Here is a 23,748-nt window from a genome sequence, read left to right on the forward strand (position 1 = left end):
CAGAGAGTTACACACATATCTGGCAGTTCTGAGGTAATAAAAAGCTCTCTGGAGAAGGGGAAAATGATAAGAATAGAGAAGCTATTAAAACATACCTCAAAAAAAGTATGTTAGTGCACTTTTCTTATTGTGACCTTAAAACATAACCAAAGAGTTTATTAAGGAAAAATGAGGTGACTAAATCTTAAATCTGATCCTAAAAATGATTAATTATTGAGCCAAATTCTAAGAAAGGGGTATTTTGAATTATGTGTCTTCATGCCATATTAATTGGATTAATAATAAACCTTCGATTAAACTGTCAAGATATTAATTAGGCTAACAAAACAGTATTGATTTTGCATATAAGATGCGTCTCATTTGTCCAAATAAAGAATACAAATTGCAATGCAATAATAGTTGAAAATCAGCAACATAACCTATAACCTGGATGCATGAAAATGGTAAAAGCATGTTTGTACTTTCTGCTTTGTGTATTGTTCAGTGTTCAAGTCTGAAAGATACATTTCTTATTTTCACAAGTTCTGGCTTACACATTTTATAACAGAGACCACTGCATCAGTGAATTACACGTGCTCTGAAGAACAAAGAAAGCTGTTCAAGAAGTTACACTGGTGTGAATTCCCATTTGTACTCTACTATTCATTACATTTAGTGTTCATTTTTCATTGTTATAGTAAATCATGGGTGATTTCTATAGTTTTTAAATATAATATTTTGGGTATCCTAATGGAAAAAGAAAATGTCAACCTTTTGACACGTAAAGAATCATTTATTTCTATGTCTACAAGTTCTTCATGTCAAAGTACAGATTTTTTCTTTAGAGTAGTATTTCCAACAGTTCCATTTTATAAAGTCATGTATTTTATAACTGCTTTTAGTAACAATGTTTGCTGCATTTTGAATACTATTAAATAAAAACTCCATTTCAACAGAAATGGGAATTATTTAAAACCTTCCCCAGTAGTACATAATTTTTAAAAAAAACATGATTTGCTGTTTCAACTTCAGTGATCATCATCCATGCAATTTTTAGCAACCCACTAATGTTAATTTTGGGTTAGAATTATATCCTACCTTCGACAGGCTGAACAAAACATCATTTAGTTCAAAAGAAACTTTACTATATTCTACTGGTTGTTCATGGACTAGAAAGACAGAAAATTGCTCAGAGCCACAGAGAGATGTACTGTAGTTTTAATTATTGGATGACTATTATTCATTTTTGAAAAGTTGTTTTAAAATTGAGATGGTCATATTTATGCTTTTCTTGGTCTATGACACTTTAAAATGCCAGAAAAATTGATTTCCTTATTTTAGGTCATATTTCAACCAAAACGAAAGTGGAAATAGAAAGGGTTGCTTGAGGAAGAAGCTTTCAAGGAGAACTTTTAATTAACGTTTTTATGTCCTAATAAACTATCAAAGGAGTAAGTACTTTAAAAATCTGTTGATAAAAAAGTAGTAGTCTTGTCACCTTAATCTGTCATAAAAATTCACAAAAATAGGCTGACATTAAATTAAATGTCGTCGGTAATCATCTCTCACCTTAAGACTAATTAATTTTAACATAATTGAATTTATGATTAAAAGCTTTAGAAACCTTCAACTTTTTCAATTAAAATTTAGGTGTGCATAGTTCCGGTAGGTTTCATAACTTTCAAAATAAATGGACTTTTCTTCTACTTTATGCTATGGACAATAAACACTAAGACACTTTAAGCTCTTATTAAAATGGCAACAATCACACTTCAGACAGACTCCCAATATGATAGCATCAGCAAATGTTTTCACAGTCTCTTAGTTTGGATGGGGCATGCTTTATACGAAACCAAGAAATCTGGAAAATTTAGAAATTACAGGACAAAGTTCTGCTCATTCTGCACAAGACAATATCCTTTATGAGTCACCTCAAGGACCAAAGGAGGCTGATCAGCTCCTGCCTCAAAGTCACCTCATATGATCACGACAATAATTCATCACTCTTGTGTCCTGTTCAAGACAACAGCTGGTGCCAGGCCTTGGGAAGAAGAAACTGTAATAAACATAGCGAAAAAAAATTATTCAGAAGTGAAACAACTTCCTAATCTCATGCAGCTGGTATCTGACATTTTCTGAATATTGACTCTTATTTTCCTTCTTTTTCTCTCTCCCTCATAAAAATGCAATAAGGCATGCTGTTAACTACAGCTACATATCTTCTGGTTGGCTTAGAGAATGAAAAAATGACTATTTTTGGATGAAAAACGCCATGGAAACATACACTGAGTTATACTGATGTTGGGTTGCAAACATTATGTATTTAGTTTTTATATATTTAAAAGAATATATTCCCGTCTCCCACACTAAATCAAATAATTTGTTAATATCTTTGGGTATTTCCACATTTTTTAATTGGAAATCACTTAACAAGGAAGTGCTTATTTCACATTTGTGTTCATGCTGTTGTGCAGCTCAGTGGCTGCATAGTTATGCTCTGCATAAATTCTACTTTCCACAAGAATTACTTTTGAGATGCTACCATAGTGAAGGAGAAACTGAGGGTAGGACAAAATTAAGAAACTTAGTAGCTATGGAGAACTCAGGCTTTTTCACTGTCAAAGACCAAAGACACTTCTGAAGTATATACACATCAGAGAGAAAATTAAATCATTATTCATATAATCTAGCCTTTTGCCCATACATATCTCTCACTTATTTATCTGTATCCTTATATCTGTGTATGTAAAGTGAACTTAAAACATGAAATAAAATCATATCTGAGTTATCGCTGCGATATTCTTTTATTGAAAAACACATTTTAGCATGCATCTTCCTCCACTTGTGTTATTAACACTGTTTTTATAGCACCGTATCAACCAAGCAGCTCCTGGAAACTTCTTTTAAGAAAAAAAGCAAAGAACAAATAATGGAAAAGTACTTTTGGAGTCATAAACTCGACAATCAGAACAGATCCAACAGCATTAATGAAGTTATTCACTCTATATGCAGGAAGAGGTATGATTGTCTCTGCAGGATCTAAGACTTACTGAATGTGCAATATTAACCCAAAGACATTAAGATCAATTTCAACTAATAACCAGCTAGAACATCTTTATACATACTCCCTGACATAAGTAACTGAAAACACTAGGAAGTACCACCCAACACACTAAATAAAACTGAACTACTTCAAGATATCCAGTGGAAATTACTAAAATTGAAGGGGCACCTACTGAAAAAGAAAGAATCATAAACAAAAAAACTCAAAAATCCTTCCTCATAGAGATTTCTAAGATCAAATATCTTTCTTTTTAAATGCTTCCCTGTAAAGTTTGAGTAAATAAGATCAGCCAAAATGGGGTTCCAAAACAATGAATTTAAATTCAGAATTCTGATTTTTTCAGCCAGAAAGTCCAAAGATACGTGCAGTGAACTTACAAGAAGAATTTAACTGTGTTGAATTTCAATGAGGTAATACTTCTGCCCTAAAGTTCATTTGGATATTTTAAGTTTGAAGCAGTCTAGATAAACCTCTTCCTGATTTATTTTCTTCTTAGTTTGACCAACCATATTAAGGCACTGTCACAAAAACATCTACACACACAGAAAATATTAAAGTCCGCAATTACTATTAAAAAGAGGCGTATTTTATCTAATCACAGGCTACTTTTACGTTGTTGCATTCCCTCCAGAATAACTGGCTGACTACACATGTGTACACATATTTACAGTACAGCCATTCTAAGTCTAAGATCTATTGAGCTCACAGATGATTCCTTAGTAGTCTTGTTTGAAATGCACCAAACATTAAAAAAAATGTATTCTTTTAAAACAAACAACTTTGATGGCAAACTCCCTGTAGGTTCTACTACATTTGAGCAGAGAGTTTTTGCCTCAGGGTACAAACACTTAATAAGGATATTCACAGAAACACGTGGATTGTGCTGGGACATTAAAAATTATCTAATTCCAACACCCCAGCCATGGGCAGGGACATCTTCCACAGACCAGGTTGCTCAAAGATCCATCCAACCTAGTCTTGAACTCTTCCAGGGGTGGGGCCTCCACAACTTCTTTGGGCAACCCATTCCAGTGCTTCAGTACCTTTGCAGCAAAGAATTTCTTCCTAATGTCTAATCTACTCTCTTTCAGTTTAAGATTCTTGCCCCTTGCACTATCACTGCAGGCCTTGCTTAAAAAAAAAGTCTGTTTCTTGTATGAGTCCCCTTAACATTTTGAGAGATCTCGCCAGAGTCTTCTCTTCTCTGATATGGACTATCCCAACCTTCTCAGTCTGTCTTCATAGGAGAGGTGATGCAGCCCTCTGACCATCGTTGTGGTCTTCCTCTGGGCACAGTCTAACAGGCCCGTGTTTTTCTTGTGCTGAGGTTGCCAGAGCTGGATTCATCATTCCACATGGGATCTCACCAGAGTAGAGGGGTAGAATCCCCTCTTGCCCTGCTGGCCATGCTGCTTTTGATGTAGCCCAGGATAGAGTTGACCTTCTGGGCTGCAGCCACCCATTGCTGGGTCATGTCCAATTTTTCACTCACCAATATCCCAAAGCCCTTCTCTGCAGATCCACTTTCAATTCCTTTATTCCCCCAGCCTGTATTCATATTGTAGATTGCCCCAGCCCAGGTAAAATTCCATACTCTTGGCCTTGTTGGATTAGGGTATGTATGAAAAAGCTGTTCTTACTGCTGATGCTTCCTCAGGGGTCTGTGCAGATGACACCACAAAGGACTAAGTCCACTTTGTGTTTCCTTCAGGTAAAATGTAGAATATTTTATCCCAGGCCAATGGAAGAAATTAGATGAAATAGTAGCTGTAAAAGTGCTGCCTGTTTTAGCAAGTTAAATTGAGGTCAATTTTTCTGTACTTTGGAGAGTAAAGAGATATAGGGAAACCACATTTTCTCTCCACCACTGCAGAGCTGCTAGATACATCCTGTCTCCTTACAGTTTGAAGGCATGAAGAGTCCTTTACATTGGATGCCTATGTAATTCACTCTGCAAGCACCACTATTTCTAAGCAGGCAAATACAGATCTCCTAGATGATGGGGTAATTCTTACTTAATGCTTCCTTTAGATTCCAAAATGAAAAGATATTATGGAAAACATCAAATCCCATTGAAGAAATTTATAAATGTTGAATATGCTTAAGGTTCAGATGAATGGCAGTTCTTGGCAGAGACCACTTCCCCTCTGCAGCATAGCCTCACTTAAGAAGAGACTTAACCGAACCTGACATAACCCATTTATTTTCCAGAGAGTTACCATTTAGATTTAAAAACACTTTTTTCTATAAAACTCTTTCACTCATATGATAGAAATTTTCTTACAAATGTCATGTAAGAAAAAAGCTTTTTCCTAATACTTATGTTTATTTATGTCTTGATTTATTTCACAGTAATAAGGCTTATCTTGAGATTGAAAACAAAATTTTTCAGGTCTATCAACATCAAAAAACACTTGATTGAACAGACATGAACTTTACAGGTTTGGGGTTTTTTTTGTGATGTTCATCAAGCCTGATACGATGCATTCTGGAAAGAAATCTGAAAACATCTGAAGGCAATGTGTCAAGATAATAAGGTCAATCTGATTTCTATCACTCTAAAATGGTTTGGAGTTCCAAGCAGATAATTTTAGAAATTCACAGGTTTTAATAAATCTATTCTGAGAATTTGGAAGTGTTATTACACCTCTAGCAGACATAAAGCTGAGGCAGTGTGGGTAAAGATGCATGAAAATTTCACTTCTGCATCACAAGTTTCCTTGGATCTGTTGTACCATGATAACTGTCCATTTGTCTGCTCTCAGATTATGTCAAAGTAGTTTGACACACAAAAGAAAAGGATTACAGTGCATTGCAAAAATTTGCATTTTCACTTATCACATATGAGCTGCAAAATATTATCTTGCTGTGATGTTATAGTTTATGACTAAATTGTGATAAATAAATCAATTTTCCTCTGACCCTTGACTTTCCTTGAGTTGAGAAATGAATATTTAGCAGAACAACAATGTCCCAGCAGCCTCCTCAATCACAACAGTGTCTAGTTAATTTAGCATTTATCTTTAAGGAACCCTTATCATGCTTAAATAACTTTTTCAAATTCTTCAGTATATCTATTCTCACTGGAAAAGGAGCACTATCTTTTAGAATTCCTTTTATATTAATTGTTTTCATTAAAATAATAAATCTAGAAAAATGTTCTAATGAACTTTCCCACATGATGGCATCCTTTGGAACCTCATATTTTTCTTTGCTATGTATTGGAAGAATAATGCTTTCTTCTCTTATAATGACTCACTTTTGAATTTTAGAACACTAGAGTGAAATAAATGCATAAGGAAACATAAAACATAGCAGAAATTTAGGGTTGTCGTTCTTTGAATATTCTAGGTTTGTATTGGACTTAAAATGTGTGGCTAGCACAGGTTTTTCCCATGAGAAATTTTCTTGTGTTTTATAAATAAAGATAAAGTTTGGATGTTGTTGGAACAGTGTCCCAGAACTTGGGCAGTGCAGGCCTGGCCAATCAGGCCTGGGGGAAGGCTTCTGACTGACCAATCTGGGTGACTTTTGAGAACTCTATATATGTGATGAAATCAAAACAATAAAGGTCATTCCTTCTTGCTACTGAGAACCGATGCATTCATTACTCTGCTAGCTGCTCAACAGCGACAAAAATGTTTTTCCAAAACCTAATCTCATCCCAATTGTAGTTTCCATTAGTATTAACAGGAATTACATGTACATACTGCCATGACAGCAGAATACTGAGGAGACATTAGCAATTCCAAGCTGTATCAACCCTTAATGTCTATTTTGCGACAGCAGCAGCACTACTCATCCAGCATTCTTTGATGGACCACTGTTTTCTCCAGTGTCCAATTCAGATTCTAGTGGTTTGTAAGGATCTTGCAGAGGATGTGGACATCTACTTTAATTGCAGTAAGCGTTAAGAGTTTTAAAATGTAATGCAACTAAGTTTATAATACAGATAAATTTTCTAATTTTGCTTACTTTACAAATTTCTTAAACATGTATGGGTTTTTATACATGTGATTAGATTTCCTTCAGTTTTCCAAATGTAATAGTGACACTTGGATTCTTTATTACGTTGGGAAAATCCTTCTTATGGAGATTTCTTGATAGTAATAAGCTCAATCTTAGCTCTTTAGAAATATATGCTCAAATGATGGCTAAATTTGGGAACTGCCTGGGCAGGATTTACCACAGGGCTTTGGGGCATTAATTTTGGTTATTGTGGAACCAAAGGAACAACTATGAGAAATTTAAGGTATGAATTATTGCCAGGTGTGAAGAAAGGAAAAGATAAAATCTGAAAATGACTTATTGGCTTCCGTAAATAATATACCATCAATAAAAAATCATTTCTATGAGATACAGTGTACCTTTTTTTTTAATGAAAAATTATTAACACAGTTAAACAATGATAGAAGTGAAAAGGAAAGATCAAAAAAGTTAGTGTAGCTACATGTCTGAATTCAGGAGAAGGGGTCACAGTCTGCATGGCAGCTTGAGAAAGAAGAATCTGAAGGCTCTCAGACTTCTTACTCATTACTGCTATGACAACAAACTGGAAGAGCGATAAAACTAAAAATGTACATGTTTCTTTTACCAAATCATGGTATAACAAGAATACCCCAGACATAAACAATACTAAAAGCACAATTTTACCATGAGATTTTGGGAACTTGAATATTTTTTTTCTTGTTTTACTTCAATACCTTCTTTTAAACCATATATGTATGTACATGTAAATAATATTGTAAAATACTTTACAATGCAAAATACTTTAATATGACATATCATGTGACAATTCAGTGTCACTATATAAGTGGCCATAATCCACACATATAACTCAATTAATTACTTTCTTATATTAATTTTAGTATAATTTTTTTCCATTTTTTTAACTTATAACACCTATGACATTTTCAGAATAGCATAAAATAATTTCTAGCATAAAAAATGTACATACATTTTTTCAGTAAGCTTGCAGCAGCTCAAACTTATCACAAGGTAGATGAACCTCTAAGTGATTGAACCATCAGTGGGTAATATCAGGACAGAATAACATGGTCAGAAAGCAGCCCAATATGTCTTTCATCCTGTCAATTTTCCATCTGGAACAGAGATTATCAAAACCTGTTCAAGGCACATAAGATACAAACATACAAAAATGTAGAACAATAGCACCAAACATCACATAATTTCTAAACCTCTGGGCAAGACATTAGAATGTTTTAATGAATAATTAATAGGAATAGGGTCTCTCCCTTGCCTTGTGCCCTCCCATTCTCCAACACAGAATGTTTGTCAGTGTGGGATCAAACTCATCAATGTAGGATTTCAACAGAGTGGCCACAAAGCAGTTGAAATGGCACCAATGCCCTCTTCCTTTTTTAGCCCCATGCAGCTTCATGTGCACTGAACCTATGCACCCAGCACTGCAGCTCAGCCCCAGCATTTCACCTCAGAAAAGGAACATCACCGTGGGGAGAGACAGAAGTGGGAAGAATATCATACATCAATTTAATCTGCCTGCTGGATCCATTCCAGCCCAGTCAGAGCAGATCAAAGATACCTGTCAGCATGTCAAGTATTTTAAAACTGTTCAAGAACACTCTCCCCAAGGGGTCCCAGTGTTTCGACCTGCAAAACACCATCATCATATCCCCAGACAGATCCCAACAGGAGCTGTATGTGCTCCTTCACAGGGGTAAATACTCTGTTTCAGGCCAAGGAAGCCTGAGTACAGTGTGTGATGCTATGGTCCAGTCAGGTCCTTGTAATAAATCTAATAAATCTACCTAAATTTACACATAAATAAACCGAGATTCTTAACATTAGCTCTCTTTTGCAGCTTATCAGGGAGTTGTTTTTATGCATAAATGTAGTCACAGCTGTCAGGTTGGGTCATCTTACAGTGCAGTGATTCAGGAGGCAATGCTACAAATTTTAGGCAGAAGAATTGTGTTTCTTATTTACATCAGAAAGAATTATCTATTTTTATCAAAATGGTAATTGAGCATATTTGTCTGGCCTACAGCATTATCCCTCTATAAACCAACCCTCACCCTGTGATACTTTGGCTTGGCCATAAAAAAAATAATAATTATGTGTGCTTTATCTGGTTTAGGTGGATTTTGGTTTTTAATGTAATATTTTTCTGGACTTCTGGGATGAGACTAAGTTGTTTGGGGTAGTAGATGATTTTAAATTAGACTGCAGAGCTTCAGTTCTTAGCCAAGAGAGTATTCCGTTTATAGTAGCTTTTGACTTTTTTATTTTGACTGGAGCATATTATGAATTCTGTCTGTAATTCCTAACCATGAAACCTTTGATTGCCACCTAGGGATTTCTGCGTCTGAGAGAACTTGAAACAACTTTGATCACAGCTGTCAGTGCACTAACATTGTTTTTAGTTTGAGACCATAACTCTAATCTTGTATTATAATTCATTTCTGGATTTCAGCCACATGCTGATTCAATAAACCTGTCAGCAGCTAATAGGCTGGCTCACAGGAGCTGAGAGAGAATCAGTGTCTTCTCTCACTCAGCAAGCATTCCCCTGTTTAAAATCAGCAGTGTCCAAAGACACTGTTTTCAGCATGGGCAGAAAACAGGTAGGGCAGAGATACCAACACTTAGACATAAAGACAAGAATAATCAATATTAGAAAAGTGACTTTATATAGGTAAGAAAAGTAAAGCTTGCAGATATGTGGCATGGTTATGTGTGAGACAGATATTTGCCCTTCCTTCAGAAATCCTAAATTATACATCAACTTTGCTTCAGATTTTTATAACAATCCAGTGCAATTTTCTCCCCATCAGAAGAGCACTCACCCACAGCTAATACTATGCATTTTCTTTACTACAAAAACAACTACCTAAATAAACCAGATCTCAGTGAAAACAACAGTGACTTCCAAAACCAGATAATAGAAACAGATGAAGCAAGCAATTAAAAGCTAGCTTTGTAAAACTGATTCAAAATATTAAATGTTTTTGTTTTGATTTCTCATTCAGTAATCTGGTTATATGGGTTAAGTTATAGCAGTGCCTGCAAAGTTGGACACAAGGCATCAATTCTGAACAGAGTATTGGTCAGGGTCCCTGTGCACAGTGCTGTTGTAGGAGGAGTGGAGAAGAATGCTGAGGCACAGTGCTGGCAGGTGGCACCTGCTATGCATTTGGTTTTTTTATTGCTGTCCCTCGTCATGAACACAGGAATCTGTGATTCACACACTGGAGAAGACAGTTGCATCTTATATTTGTTTGCCTTCATTACTTCCTGCCAATAATGAGAAAATTCGTATCTCTAAAATAGTATTTCGGAATTAGATACAGCTTGCAAATGCAGGATTCTGAACCTAGGATGCAGTAATACTGGAGGCAAGATTACATTGGGAAAGGAGTGCAGACAGGAATCTGGGGATGCTGGTGGATGTCAGGCTCAGTGTGAATCAGCAGTGTGTGCCCTACTAGCCCAGAGGGCAAAACCCATCTCAGGGTGCTTCAAACACAGCATCACCAGGAGGCTGAAAGAGGTGATTATCCTACTTTACTTGTGGGTGCAGCCTCACTTGGAGTGTGCTGTGCAGCTCTGGGCCCCACAATTTGACAAGGGTGTGAAGGTACTCAGTTACTTCCAGAGGATGGCAACACAGCTGGTGCAAGGGCTGGAAGAAACATCCTGTGAGGAGCAGCTCAAGATTCTGTGTTTGTCTATTTTGGAGAAAAGAAGGCTGAGGGGTGACTTCAGTATTTCTTTTATCTTTGTTGAAAACAAGAGTAGCCAAAATCTTGCCAGTTAGACTTTAAATGAGTATTTCTCTCATCTGTGTTGAAAATAAGTACAGACATTGTAGTGAGTTGGTTTGCTGAGTACTGTATGATAATTTTGCTCTTTTCCTCTGCTTTGAAACTGAGCACAGCTGGATAAAATTCAGAGGAAACTTCAGATTGCTTTTCATTATGTTGGTTCTGAATTGTTTCTGGTGACTCTGCTTGCTGTCTTAATTTATCTCTGCATAATAAGAAGCAGTTATTTTTGATCACAGAACTGCTGATAGCTACCATACTGATTCCCTGTGGGTTTCTTTTATGAATACTGCTACATTCTGTTTGTGGAGAGGCGGGGGGGGAGGCAAATCATAGTTATTACATGGTACCTACATGACTCATATTATGCTGAATATCAAAACGAGAATAATGAAATCATTTAGTGCCTCACCCAAAGTAACAATCTCTCAGGTGGTAGATCATAACTATTTCATACGTAGAAAACTGAATTTCAGGAATTTACTGACGTCTCCTCTTCTAACACTTGTGTGCCATGCATGCACAGATACTGTGCTCTAAAATGCATAATATCTCTTTTCCAATCTCCTGCTCTGGTCACTGGAAAAGTAATCTTGTTTCCCATCTTATTTTGCTTATGATCTAGTTTTAGGAAAGGAATATTTTTCCCTAAAATATTGTCTTCAAATAATAAAAAAAAAATCATTAAAAGCAAATAACTTTTCTAATTTTATGTATGTGTATATTTCTGCAATATCTGACTGCACCTGTCTTCACTCTCTCACCTGCCTTTCACTGCCAGTTTTTCAGAACAGAGCTTCTGATGTTAGCACACCATCTACAGAGCTGAAACTGGAATCTAGATAAATCCTATATATGCTCTTGCCAATGAAAATCATGGTAATCAGAAAAATATGTTTGGAAAAAATGAAGTTTTCTGATGCAATAGCTATGGTAGTCATAATGGACATACTTTGATTTTAGAATTTAGTTTCGTCCTCAGAGGAATTTGGTGTCACAGGATGGCTGAGGTTGAAAGGAACCTCTTGAGGTCATCTGGTCCAAAAACCCTGCTAGCAGGACCACCTAGAGCCAGTTTCCCAGAACCACATCCAAATGGTTTTTAAATATCCCCAAGGATGGCAAATCCACAAAATCTAATATTCCAACTTGGTTTCATCTTGTTGTGCTCTAAAGCTGAACCTTTCTTCTTCCTTTGTAGTGTCATGACCAGCACTGCCAAGTTGCGAAACGTGATTTAAAAATAAAATAAATGAAAATTTAAAAGTAAGAATTTTGGTGGTTAGTATGTGAAAAATAATCTCTGGATGAAAAATTAATCAGCTTTTTTTTCTTTTACAACCTGGAGTCAAAAAATGGTCCAAGAAAAAAGGTTGTTACAGAATACTTTTCTCACTAGAAGATGCTTTTTAAAAAGAGGAAATTTCGACTGTGAGGGAATCAAAATTGCCCTACAAAGTAAAGAAACTGGATTATATATGAAGGCTCTTTTTACTCCAGATGATACTGAGAAAATAACATTTACCTTGAAACACTTTTAAGCACTTTTTTGGCTCCAAAGCCATTGCTGCAGCAGGATAGAAATACATTCACAGTCTGCTGTTAATGTTTTGTACCGTTAGAATTGCAAATGAAGACATTTTCTAGCAAACAAAAAAAAATGCACTTGTCAAAAGCTTTCTGAACTTGTTTATCCAGAGATTATTATTAACCACACTGATGTTCAGGCTTGTGAGAAAAAGCAATCCTGATATAATTTTCTGTCCAAAAGCACTTGCAATACACCTGTACACAATATTTGTGATGTACTCATTCATCCAAAAGGATAAACATTGGTCAGGGATAGGTATTAATGAACTGTGCAGTAAAAATTATTTCTGTTCTATAAAAATGGGATGGGGAAAGGAAATGAGAACTATTTTTTGTTTTGTTTATAATACTAAAAAAACATATTAAACATTTCAAATGGTTTCAAAAAGCTTCAGAAATCATAACAACATACTGTGTAAGTTTTCCAAATGGCTACACTTATCCTGGCTAAGCACCATATTCTAATAGCCCAGAAAAATATATGCTGACCTTTTTTTAGTGGCATTAAGCAAGAGAATTATACAGTAGACATGGGAAAATTCTTGTGGCAATGATGATAGGCAGCTAGAGATGGAATCCATTGGAGGAGAAAACCTGGCACAAGGTTTTCCCAAATGCAGCTCATTTCCAAACTAAGCCATTGGTGGGAACTTCTGTTTAATGTGCATCACTTTCTAGAATAAAGAGGACATTTGCTTTCTAGAGTAACATGACATAAGTTCCTTAAAATCTCTTGCTTGCTAAAATGGAACATTTGCATTACAATCACTTTTCCCTCCAGATGTCATTTGAAGCCTAATTCCCTAATAATTCTTTTGCATATTGGCTTACTTTTCACCCTCTTATTAGAAATGAAGCATTCATTCCCACAGCCTACTACCCACTGCCTGAGATAAAAAAGGGAAAAATGACACAGCTTTCCTAGTGGCATTAAATCCATTTCAGTTATTTTATTTTCTCTTCATTATCTTGCAGCACCTCTGAGGTCTAATGTTCAAATTTACTTCCCATCCTTAGTCAGATGCTCCTGTAGACACAGTGCTCTCCTTGCTGCTTTGAGACCTGGACTAGCTTAGCAACAACCTGTTTGGGATGACATTGAACCAGTGTGAGTGCCCCAGTAATTTGCCCTTACGCTTTCATGAAGGCAGAAAAAAAATTCAGCTCCAAATTTTAGTCTGGTTTTGAATTGTACATTAAATGTATGTTTTGCCTAAGGAAAATCTCTGTGAGTGAAAAGGACCAGAGTAAAGTGGGTGAAGGTCACAGTCCAGCTGAGATCTCCTGTGATACCATCTCGTGGGAGAGCAGAAGACATTTTTCAAAAGATGGTTTCAGGAGTTGAAAATTTTAATTTTGGGAAGCTGTAGTGAAAAGTCATCTGTTATCAGACTATTTGTGGTGTTATCAGGATTTAGACAGCTATGAACAAGAGAAGTGCCTTGCATAAGAATGTAAAGCAATGCACAAGTCAGTAAACCATCCTCCCATGACTACTATTGATTACCAACATCAAAACTTCAAGAGAAATTTATCAATGGTGAGTTGAATATTTTACAGAAGTTTTGACACTAACATAGTTTTTTGACTTTTTTAAAATTATGACTAGTCAAGAAGTCTCCTCATAAATAATTCAAAACTGTTACTGTTCTGACTTTGGCAGAACATACAAATTACCTCCTAACTATAAGGGCAGGACAAGAATATTTTTACCTTCATATCTAAGGACTCCGATTACTACAAATGAGACTGCTTTGATCTGGAAATTTCAACTACAGATTGAGAAACCAGACTTTATACATCCAAGCTTGAATATTTTGGCAGAGTTTCAAAATTTGAAGCTGATACTGCCTCTGAATGTCAGCCATCATATAAAAAGGTTAATGAGACGCATTTTAGTGTGCTGCAATGAAGTAACATAACCTTCTGAGGATAGTACATGAAAGAATGAAACAGCATGACCCAAAATTTCAGTGAAAAAGTATGATTAAGTAGAAAAAAAATATGGTACAGAAAAGTGAAACTTAATTAGTTAGCAAGCCAGCAAGAGATTGAAACAAATAAATTAATAATATTTTCCTTCCTGAAACAGGCTCGATTTTTAAGGTGGTAAAATTCCTTTGAGGAGTTTTAGAAAATGCACAGAGAAATCCTAGCACTTCTAAAAAAAACTTGGTCACAACTTCCCCCACCCCCCCAAAAAAAAAAAGTTATACATTTAAATGAAAATTTTTAACTACATTTTTTCATCTTCTTGTCCAGATTAATCATTATAGAAACACAGCAGGGGCCTATCCAGTCCTGCTCTTTCTCACTGAAACAAAATTATGGTGGAAAAAGACAGTGTTTTTGAGTAGCAGCCACTAATTTCAACTTTACCCTTGATGCATAAAGGCGCAGGGAAATACACCCCAAGGACTCAGTTGAGACAAAGATGAGAGAGTATATTCAAACAATATGGAAAGCATTCATGATAGATTGAAAGAATAATATCCTGAGGATATGAAAACTTACTCTAGATACAATCCCTATGATTCAAAGCATATTTTTAATGTTCTTGAGTTATTTAAAAGTAGAGCAGGCAGTAAAACACTCCATGATATTTGATATCCACTCATAATGCTTACATGGAGTTTACAGGAGTATTGAAATCAATCTGGGTCTTCCAGAAGGGCCCTGAATGATACATTTCCAAATGCACTCTGCATCCCAGGAGGGATGCAAAGCAAATGCAAACTTACACAAAAAGATTCAGAAGAAGAAGCAGCAGTTTCCACCGACAGTGGGCAAAGAGTGATTTACGAATAACTGTGCTGTGTGCAGAAGGATGAGGCAGTGTCATTAGAAGAGGACTGAGTTAATGAGACAGCCTGAAAGCTAAGGATTGCAACTTTCTGAGTGACCCAGCTGGCTCACTGGGAAGTGGGATGCAGCTTTCATAACAGTGATTAGGTTCATTGAGCCACACACCTCTGAGTAGTTCTGCTTGTCCCTCACATGGGAGCAGGTGAAGTTCAAAGCTTTGGTCTCTGCCCACACATGCTCAAGTGTACCAGGGAGATGTTTTCTCCTAAGCTCTAAAGTCACTTAGGCTTCTGAGAAATACACATACCATTAAATTTTTTAGTCATCACTTTTTATGTGACTGGGAAAGAAGGAAAAAAAATAAAACCCAAAAGGCCTGCAGTAAGAGTTTCAAGATTCAAAATCTCAAAAGAAGCATTTTCTAAGATAAAGGATGCATCAGATAGGAGACAAGAGAAAACCTAAAATCACAATAGCTTGAATGAAAGTCAGATTAAAGAAAAAGCTAAAATGCTATAGTTCTTGTTGGAGAAAAAAAAAAGCATTGCATCAAAGGCATAGTCTGTATGAAGCTGCATGTGACAGCTGATATAAAAGAATAGGAAAGGTGCATGCTCTGATTGTGACTCCAATAGCAGGATGAGAATAAGGGAGAGTATATGTATTTTCTATTTATTACCAGTGGAACAAAACATCTGATGAACAACTGATTATGATAATTTCACCATATGAAAAAATCTACTTTACCTACTTCTACCTTTTAAATAACACATGAATGGTAGCAATGTTAATTACAATATTTAATTTTGATCTGGCTTTACAAGAGATGCAAAAGATCTTTGCAAAAAAAAAAAAAAATAAGGGGCTCATTTTCATAGTACAGAAGTATTCTTTTACAGTTGCAATATCTTGTACCCTGGAAATGACACCTCTCAAGTATTTATGAATATCAGAGATGGTGGTAAAAGAGTAAGAAAGAGACATACCAAAAAAAAAAAAAACCACCAAACTAAAAACCCACAAACAAAAAAACAACACAACAATGAAACAAATCAAAGAAAAATAATTTCTAACTCTTTTAAATACCAAAGAGTAAATGACTGCTATATGATAATGATTTTAGGGCTTATTAAAGTCATGTTTCCATGTTATATGATGTTTTAGTACCTCTCAGAGAAATTACAACTCAATTCTTTTTCTTGCATTTCCTCATTTAATATCTTTTTCTGGTCCAATTTTCCTCTCAGGGATGGCCTGCTATGTGCTCAATTTAATTTTAAAACACTATTCTCATGTGTACTTAGCTTTGCAAGATGAAACTTCTCTTTAAATTCAAAATAAATGCTTCCTTGCATAATATCTTGGCTTTCTTTCTAACGTTATCAGCTATCTAATAAAAAAACCCTCTATCTAAAAATAAAAACCTAGGTTGTTACATCCAAAGAATCAACACCTTTTCTTTCCCAAAGGATAATGATATTTCAGAGCAACTGCCAAACTGAGGAAGTAGTGACCTGATAAGAAGCTGTGATCAAGTGCCCATAATTTGCCCTTATTAGAGCTGTTAATAAAATTGTAATTGAACTTTTTTCCAACAGAGAATAAGTGTTTTTTACAGAATCACAGAATAATTGAGGTTGGAAGGGATTTCTGCAGGACATCTGGTCCAGCCTCCTCCTGCTCAGTCAGGGCCACCTCGAGTCAGCTGCTCAGAACTATGTCTAGATGGATTTTGAGCATCTCCAAGGATGGAGACTCCACAGACTCTCTTGGCTAATTGTGCCAGGTCTCAGTGCATTATGACTGACACAAGAAAGTTAAACACATTAGACTGAGCCCTTAATCTGTTTTTTAAGTATTATTTCCATACTTTCAGTGCCACCATTTTACATGTCTGAATCTGGGTTTCAGATGCATGCTCAGAAACACACAGCTGAGCAAATATTTGTACTGCAACTGTTAGAAGGCAAAGCTGAAAAGAATTCTAAGAATAATGCACCAAAACCATGGTATTTTCCCCATAGCATAGCTTGTTATGAGTACTTTTATGGTAGCATTATTAAGTTATGACACAGAAACATTAGAGAAATAATTAACTATCCTTTTAGTAATTGTATGACCTTGGAATATTATTCTCAGCAGTTAACTTCATTTTGCTAACACTAACATTTGTTTGTAATGAGAAGTTACAATTGGTTTTATTGTAGTTTTACAACAGAAAATGAAAACTCTGACTGCAACCCCAAAGACATCATTAATTTTCAAAATGCTTTTCAAAGGTTTTCAAGGTAAACATTCAGTTATTAACTGCTACAAATACAGAATAACACCTCAAATCATATTTCAGTGGCATTGTTCTATTGAACACGAAATTTCTTTATTTTGGTATAGCATTGTGTTTCCTTTGTCTTTATTATTCAGGTCTGTACATGTTTCTCTTTTTTTTTTTCTTTTTTTTTTTTGGAGAAGAACACACATAGAAGGGGATTTGTTGATTTATTTGGATTTGGCTAGCATGTGCCAAATTACATAGCAGTTTCTGCTATGTTTGTTGGTGTTTCTACATTCTATTATCATTCTAAAACAAGATAACAGTGGCAAATTTTAATTATGGAAACTGTGGCTATAGTTACAGAATGATTTTATGAAGTCCTAAAATAAAAATTTCCATATTTCAGGACACCAGATAATAACAATAATAATAAAGTTGCTAGAAACTTTGTTGCAGAGATTTTAATAGTTTTGAATCTGCTATGGGTATTGTGGAAAAGGGTGATCTACTGTGAGAATTTTATTCTTCTACAGATAACTGGAGAGATAAATTGCAACCAAAAAAAAAGTGCCATTTATGTCAGATACAATTATAATTTATTCAAATGGTTATCTTTCCTGTAATCAAATAAATTTGTATTTATGGAAAATTAGATTCTTTCCAGTGATGAAATATATATGGCATTGCATTAATACTTTATTTTATTCACTCAACCATTTGTAAAATTTTTCAAAACAAATTGGTTGCTTAATGTAACTCATTATTTAAAATAGTTTCTGGGGGGATGAAAATCAACAGCACATGCTCATAATTTTGTTTTCAGTGGCTTCTTCTCTTTCAGTGCTCATTTGTCTGACTGTGAGTGTGAGGTGTGTAGCTGTGAAGGGGTTACCCCTTGGTCCCAGCTCAGATGGTGTGAGTGTGATTTCAAGAGAGACTCCTGGATGGTCAGACAGGGAAGTTTCCTTAGTACCTTCTCTAAACTGAGTTTTCTCCATTGTCTGTAAAGAGTTCCTGGCACCACTCGTTCAGATGTTAGCTGTTGCTGTACAACAGAGATGAAAACTCAGCACCTGTAGGAGATGTCTTCCTGCAACTCTCCTACCTTTAATTTGTAACTGAGGCATGTTCCTAAATCCCTTGTAAAAGGTCTGTCACCAGCAAGAGTTAAATGCAACAAAATTTGCCTAATGTAGCCAGCCTGATCATATGCCAGTTCCATCCTGACAGCATCCGCAGCTGTTTGTGCTACTTAAAGAAAAATCTCAATTGGAAGTTATCTGGGAAAACGTGACCTACCTTTTCTTTGGGCAGTATTCTAGTTAAAAACATGAAAGAACTCTCATACACTCACTTCACACAAAAATAAAATACTACCATGAAATAACTCATAAATCCCTATCATAAAACAACATTTTATACAGTGGCCAACCACTGTGACTTCTGACCATTCATAGAAATCCTTGTATCATGATTCCTGAAATCTGTCAATTTCTTCAAATCTCTAATTTCTGTAGTCCAAAAGCTGTTCTCGCAGGGTTAGCTTTGTGTCAGATATCATGAGATCTGGATCACTAACCTGCCACTGGGTTCTTCCCTCCCATTTCATGTATTGGGAAGAAGCACATCTCAGGAATTCACTTTTTCAGGGGGAGGAAGGGTAAGTTAGAGGGGAGTGAGTCAATCTGTATTCTGCTGCTTTCTGCCTTTATGCTTCAGTGGCTGTATTTTTATCTACATCAAAGGGCTTTGCTCTGCTTTCTCACCTGTGTTCCCTCCTCTTTTGTGCTAAGGTGGGAGTGAAGAATTCACTCTGCTGAAAAGTGAACTCCAAAGGGAACAACATATGTTAAGTGTTGGTAAACAGATTCCCATTTAGAAACATTTGTACTTTTTTTTTTGCTGCTTTTTATGTACTCTGAGCAAATATTAACTCTTCATCACCATAAACAGTGCAATAGTCAAGCAAGCAGATAAAGCATAAAAAACCCATGTGCAGCTGGCTTTCTCAAATATGAAGTTTAATTAGGTGATCAGAGTTGGGAGTCTCACCTGATTGATGGAAAGACTTTTTCAAATAGAAAGTCTCTTTTACAGTAATTCTCTAATCAGAATCAAGGCCTAGAGTTTTCCAAACCCCTCTGTATACAATCAGTTCTTTATCTGAATTGTCTCAAACAAGTTTTCATGTGAGTTATTCTGCTTAGGAGTAGGAATGAAGTAGTCATGGCTTTTATCAAAGTGGCTTTACTATATTGCAAAAAAATTATTTAAAAGAAAAATGTAAACCCTTTTCACCATTTTATCCAAGCTGCATTTTAATCAAAGGCCATGTTCTATCAGCAATTCATTCAGCTAACGATGTACAGCATTAGCTTGTCAAGAGTAAATACAGACAGGTGTTCCTGGTTCCCAAATTTAGTTTGCTGTCAGTGATTTCTACTTCCATGATAGGTCTAAAGCAGGTGTCCTACTTCAATGATAGGTCTAAAGCAGGTGATCCTGCTTTGAATTTTCACCTCCAAAACCTGTGAGTCACCTTTACACTGTCCCCTTCTGAAGGTGTCAGCAACAAAAGTCACTCCAGCACTTCTAGAGGATTACACAAAAGCAAAGAAAGGAGATAAAAGTTGACCTTTTGTACTGTACAGCCCCTTTCATTTATACGTAATGTCACCAAAATACTTTGCAAAAATTCAAGATGAAAAATCTACAAGTTCTTGTTTTCCTGGTAAATGGTGCACACAAGACTCCAACAAGAGGGGCAGCAACAGCTCCTCCTGTTCCCTTGGGCTGCACAGACTTCAAAGGGGAGCCACTTGTCCTTGCATGTGCAGACACAAAAGCAGCTTGGAGACAAACATGGATACAGAAATTTATCCTTCACTTTTGTTTACTACCCAAATGGTCCTTTCCTCCAGGGAAACAGTGAGGGTGACCTGTGCTCTGGAAAAAAATGTTGTCAGAAGGATACAATACTGGACTGGCTTGAAAAGGTCTATGATAATCAACAAGAGGATGCACTGGAGGGATTGTACAGGAGCTGTTCCTTGTCCAGCACTGCTGTGAGTATATGTTCTAAATTGGAAACTGGGAGGGAATGTAAGTCTAGAATTCAAAATATCCCTGGCATGAAATAAAAAGATACAATTGGATGGGAACAATTATATAGCCGTAGGCATAAAGTGTATACATAAAGTGTATACATAAATTGCTGAGAAGAAATATCAGTGGGACTTCTATATACTAGACACAAAGAAATCCTTCTTCATTAGTCAGTATGACTGAGGTCTAATTAGGGTATTACATAAATACATTTTAAAAAGTCAAGGGAAGCATGAGAATCAAAGGAGGCTGGAGGCCTGGAAAATACACTCTTTTAGAAAATAAAAGGGTTATAATCCAGGAGAAAAAGAGAAGAAAAAATAAATAAACAAAAAAAAAATCCACTAACCTACAAAATGTAAAATACCCCCAAAAGGAAAAAAGATAAATTTATTCCTAATTCATGTGGCTAAAACAAAAAGTAGCCTTAGAAGTACTAGATTAGATAATCTAAGAATAAGGAACCCCTATTCATAGAAGTTTTTAAATAAAAGACAAAATAGATTTTACTGAAGCACTCTTTGTATATGAATGGTTGTTCCCATGCTGACCTGGCTTTCTCTGTGTGGGTTTGACTGGTCCTGCTTCTGCTCACAATTAACGGTGAATTAAACTCAAACCCACAAAGACTTTTACATGACTCTTCTGCCCCTGAAGCAGTCCTCTGATATTTGAATGATGCCCAGGTCATCATGCACACCATGTGCACATTATCACTAAAAGTCCCCAGAGAAGGACTGTCTCAGAGTCATGTGTAATCTGTGTGTGGGACATCATTGGGAGGAGTAGATTCAGCAACTCTCTATACCATGGTGCCACTGACCAATGGAGATATACTAATCCAGATACAGCCTTTGTTCGCATCAGAGGTACTGTTTTTGTGCTGGTAACTTGCCTTCTAACGAGGCACCATGACCAGACTATCATTCTGGAACCTCTGGTTGATTGGCTACAAAAAGCACTGTGTTACAAGACATCCATATGTTTAGACAGTTTAGATGCTCATTTTATCTATGCTCAGCTTTAAGTACATGCTCTGGTGTCCATCTGTAGAAATGAGTGATTCCACACTCTCCACTATAAAAATGACATATCCTAAACTGAAAAAAACTCTACTGAAAACTGGTCTTTTAACTGCTGCTGAGCTCCAGCAGTGCAGCACTTCTCCACTAAATAAGCCATTTCCCCATCATACATCAAGGTTGCCATACTGTCTTCCAGACCTTTATGCATAGGTGGCAAGTTTTACAAAAGCATCTGGGGCTTTCTGTGTGCTCTGAAACTATAGCAAATCTTTTATTTAATTTTGTTTTTTCATGAAGCATCAGGGAAAACAGCAATGATTGTGCCTAGAGATCTTCATTCCAAAAGGAGAAATTAGAAAGGGTGCTTATAATAGGAACTGAGTCCAGCTTTGAGACTGTGGACAATTGAAAAGCATAAACACCTCCCAGCCAGCCCAGAGAATTGCGTTGGAACAACATCACAAAGAAGCAATCATGTGGAGTGGTATTAAAACAGGGATGACAACTCAGTAAAATTGTTACGTTTTTCAAGGGGGAATGGGAGGGAGGGAGGGAGGGAGGGAGGGAGGGAGGGAGGAAGGAAGGAAGGAAGGAAGGAAGGAAGGAAGGAAGGAAGGAAGGAAGGAAGGAAGGAAGGAAGAAGGAAGGAAGGAAGGAAGGAAGGAAGGAAGGAAGGAAGGAAGGAAGGAAGGAAGGAAGGAAGGAAGGAAGGAAGGAAGGAAGGAAGGAAATTAAAAAAAATAACGAAAGAAAAATATGAGGGATAAGATCTTAGAAAAATCTTTAGGGTCTTCTAACTGAAGTGTGTTTGGTATGTGTTTTTAAGTGTAATCAAAATCTGTAAATCTAGTCAACTATAATCTAGTCAACCCATCTCATTTGAGATACCTTTAATTATAGTGGGAGTTTGAGCAATGTCTTCATTCTGTAAAACTTGTATTTATGAGAACAAGTACAGATTTTATTAAATCAACCATGTGTATGATACATATGAGTATAAAATAGATGATTAACATATAAATTGGAGACAAGTCGGAATTAAATATTGATCCATCCAAACTCTTAACAGCCAGAAAACAGCCTAATTGTCATGGATCTTGAAGGCTCTGAAGGTTTAGATGAATACTATAACACACACAAAGGCAAATATTAAAGTATTTTAAAAAAATAAAACACCAGCTTTCAAATTATTTGTTGGAAGTTGTAAAAAAATATAGTGAGAGCTGTCAGAAGATAAAATCTAGTAAAAAATAGCTAAGTCTGAACATAAAACTTTAGCATAGTGATTAGCACTTGGATAAATGAAGTAAATTTCTAACCTTTCTGGTGAAGATGAAGTACATCAAGTGAACAAGATTACACAGGGAGAAGGTGACAGCATTGATGTTATTTTTTTAATTGATAGCACTATATCTGGTGGTTGGTTGGTGGACAGGTTTGCTTTATGTTTTCCTCAAAGCCTTGCGAATAAACAAATTAACCATAAGTTTTCTGTCTAGACAATGCTATGACAGGAAAATAGATAACAGAAAGCATGTTTTTCTATTCTGCCTTCCACAGTGTACTGCAGATATACAGAAATTGAAATAGCTTTATGACTTACAGGAATAGCCCTGTATCTTTCTCTTCCTCTGCCTGGATTAGCTCATTTGCCAAACACTATGTAACAGAAGATTTGCATGTTCTCTGCTGTACTGAGCAGAAAGGGACAAAATTTGACCTGCATTAAACAGCCAGGTTTTGTACATTATCAGGAGCAAGCAGAGCTGTTGTGACTGTAACAAATTCAAACTGCAGTGAAGCTGAGGTAAGATAAAATAGGTCTGCATTGTTCAATAGTGTCTGGATATGGTTAGTAAATCTTTCTTAGTTCTGTGATGGTAAAGCAGGCAAAGGAGTATTCCAGCAAACTGCATTCACAATCCATTCTTTCTTTTCCCACAGCACTTTCATATATAAATACCTTGCCTTGGGAACAACTTTTACTGCTGGTTTCTGACTAACACTTAGACTTTGACTAAGGGCTGAACCGAGAATAAATTTCACTCACGTTGTCCTTCCAGCTTAACTGCTGACCACCAAGAGCTACCAGCATTAGGTTTT

Source organism: Lichenostomus cassidix, chromosome 2 (genome assembly GCF_008360975.1).
Source record: "Lichenostomus cassidix isolate B80296 chromosome 2, HeHo_3.0, whole genome shotgun sequence".
Lineage (NCBI taxonomy): Eukaryota > Metazoa > Chordata > Aves > Passeriformes > Meliphagidae > Lichenostomus > Lichenostomus cassidix.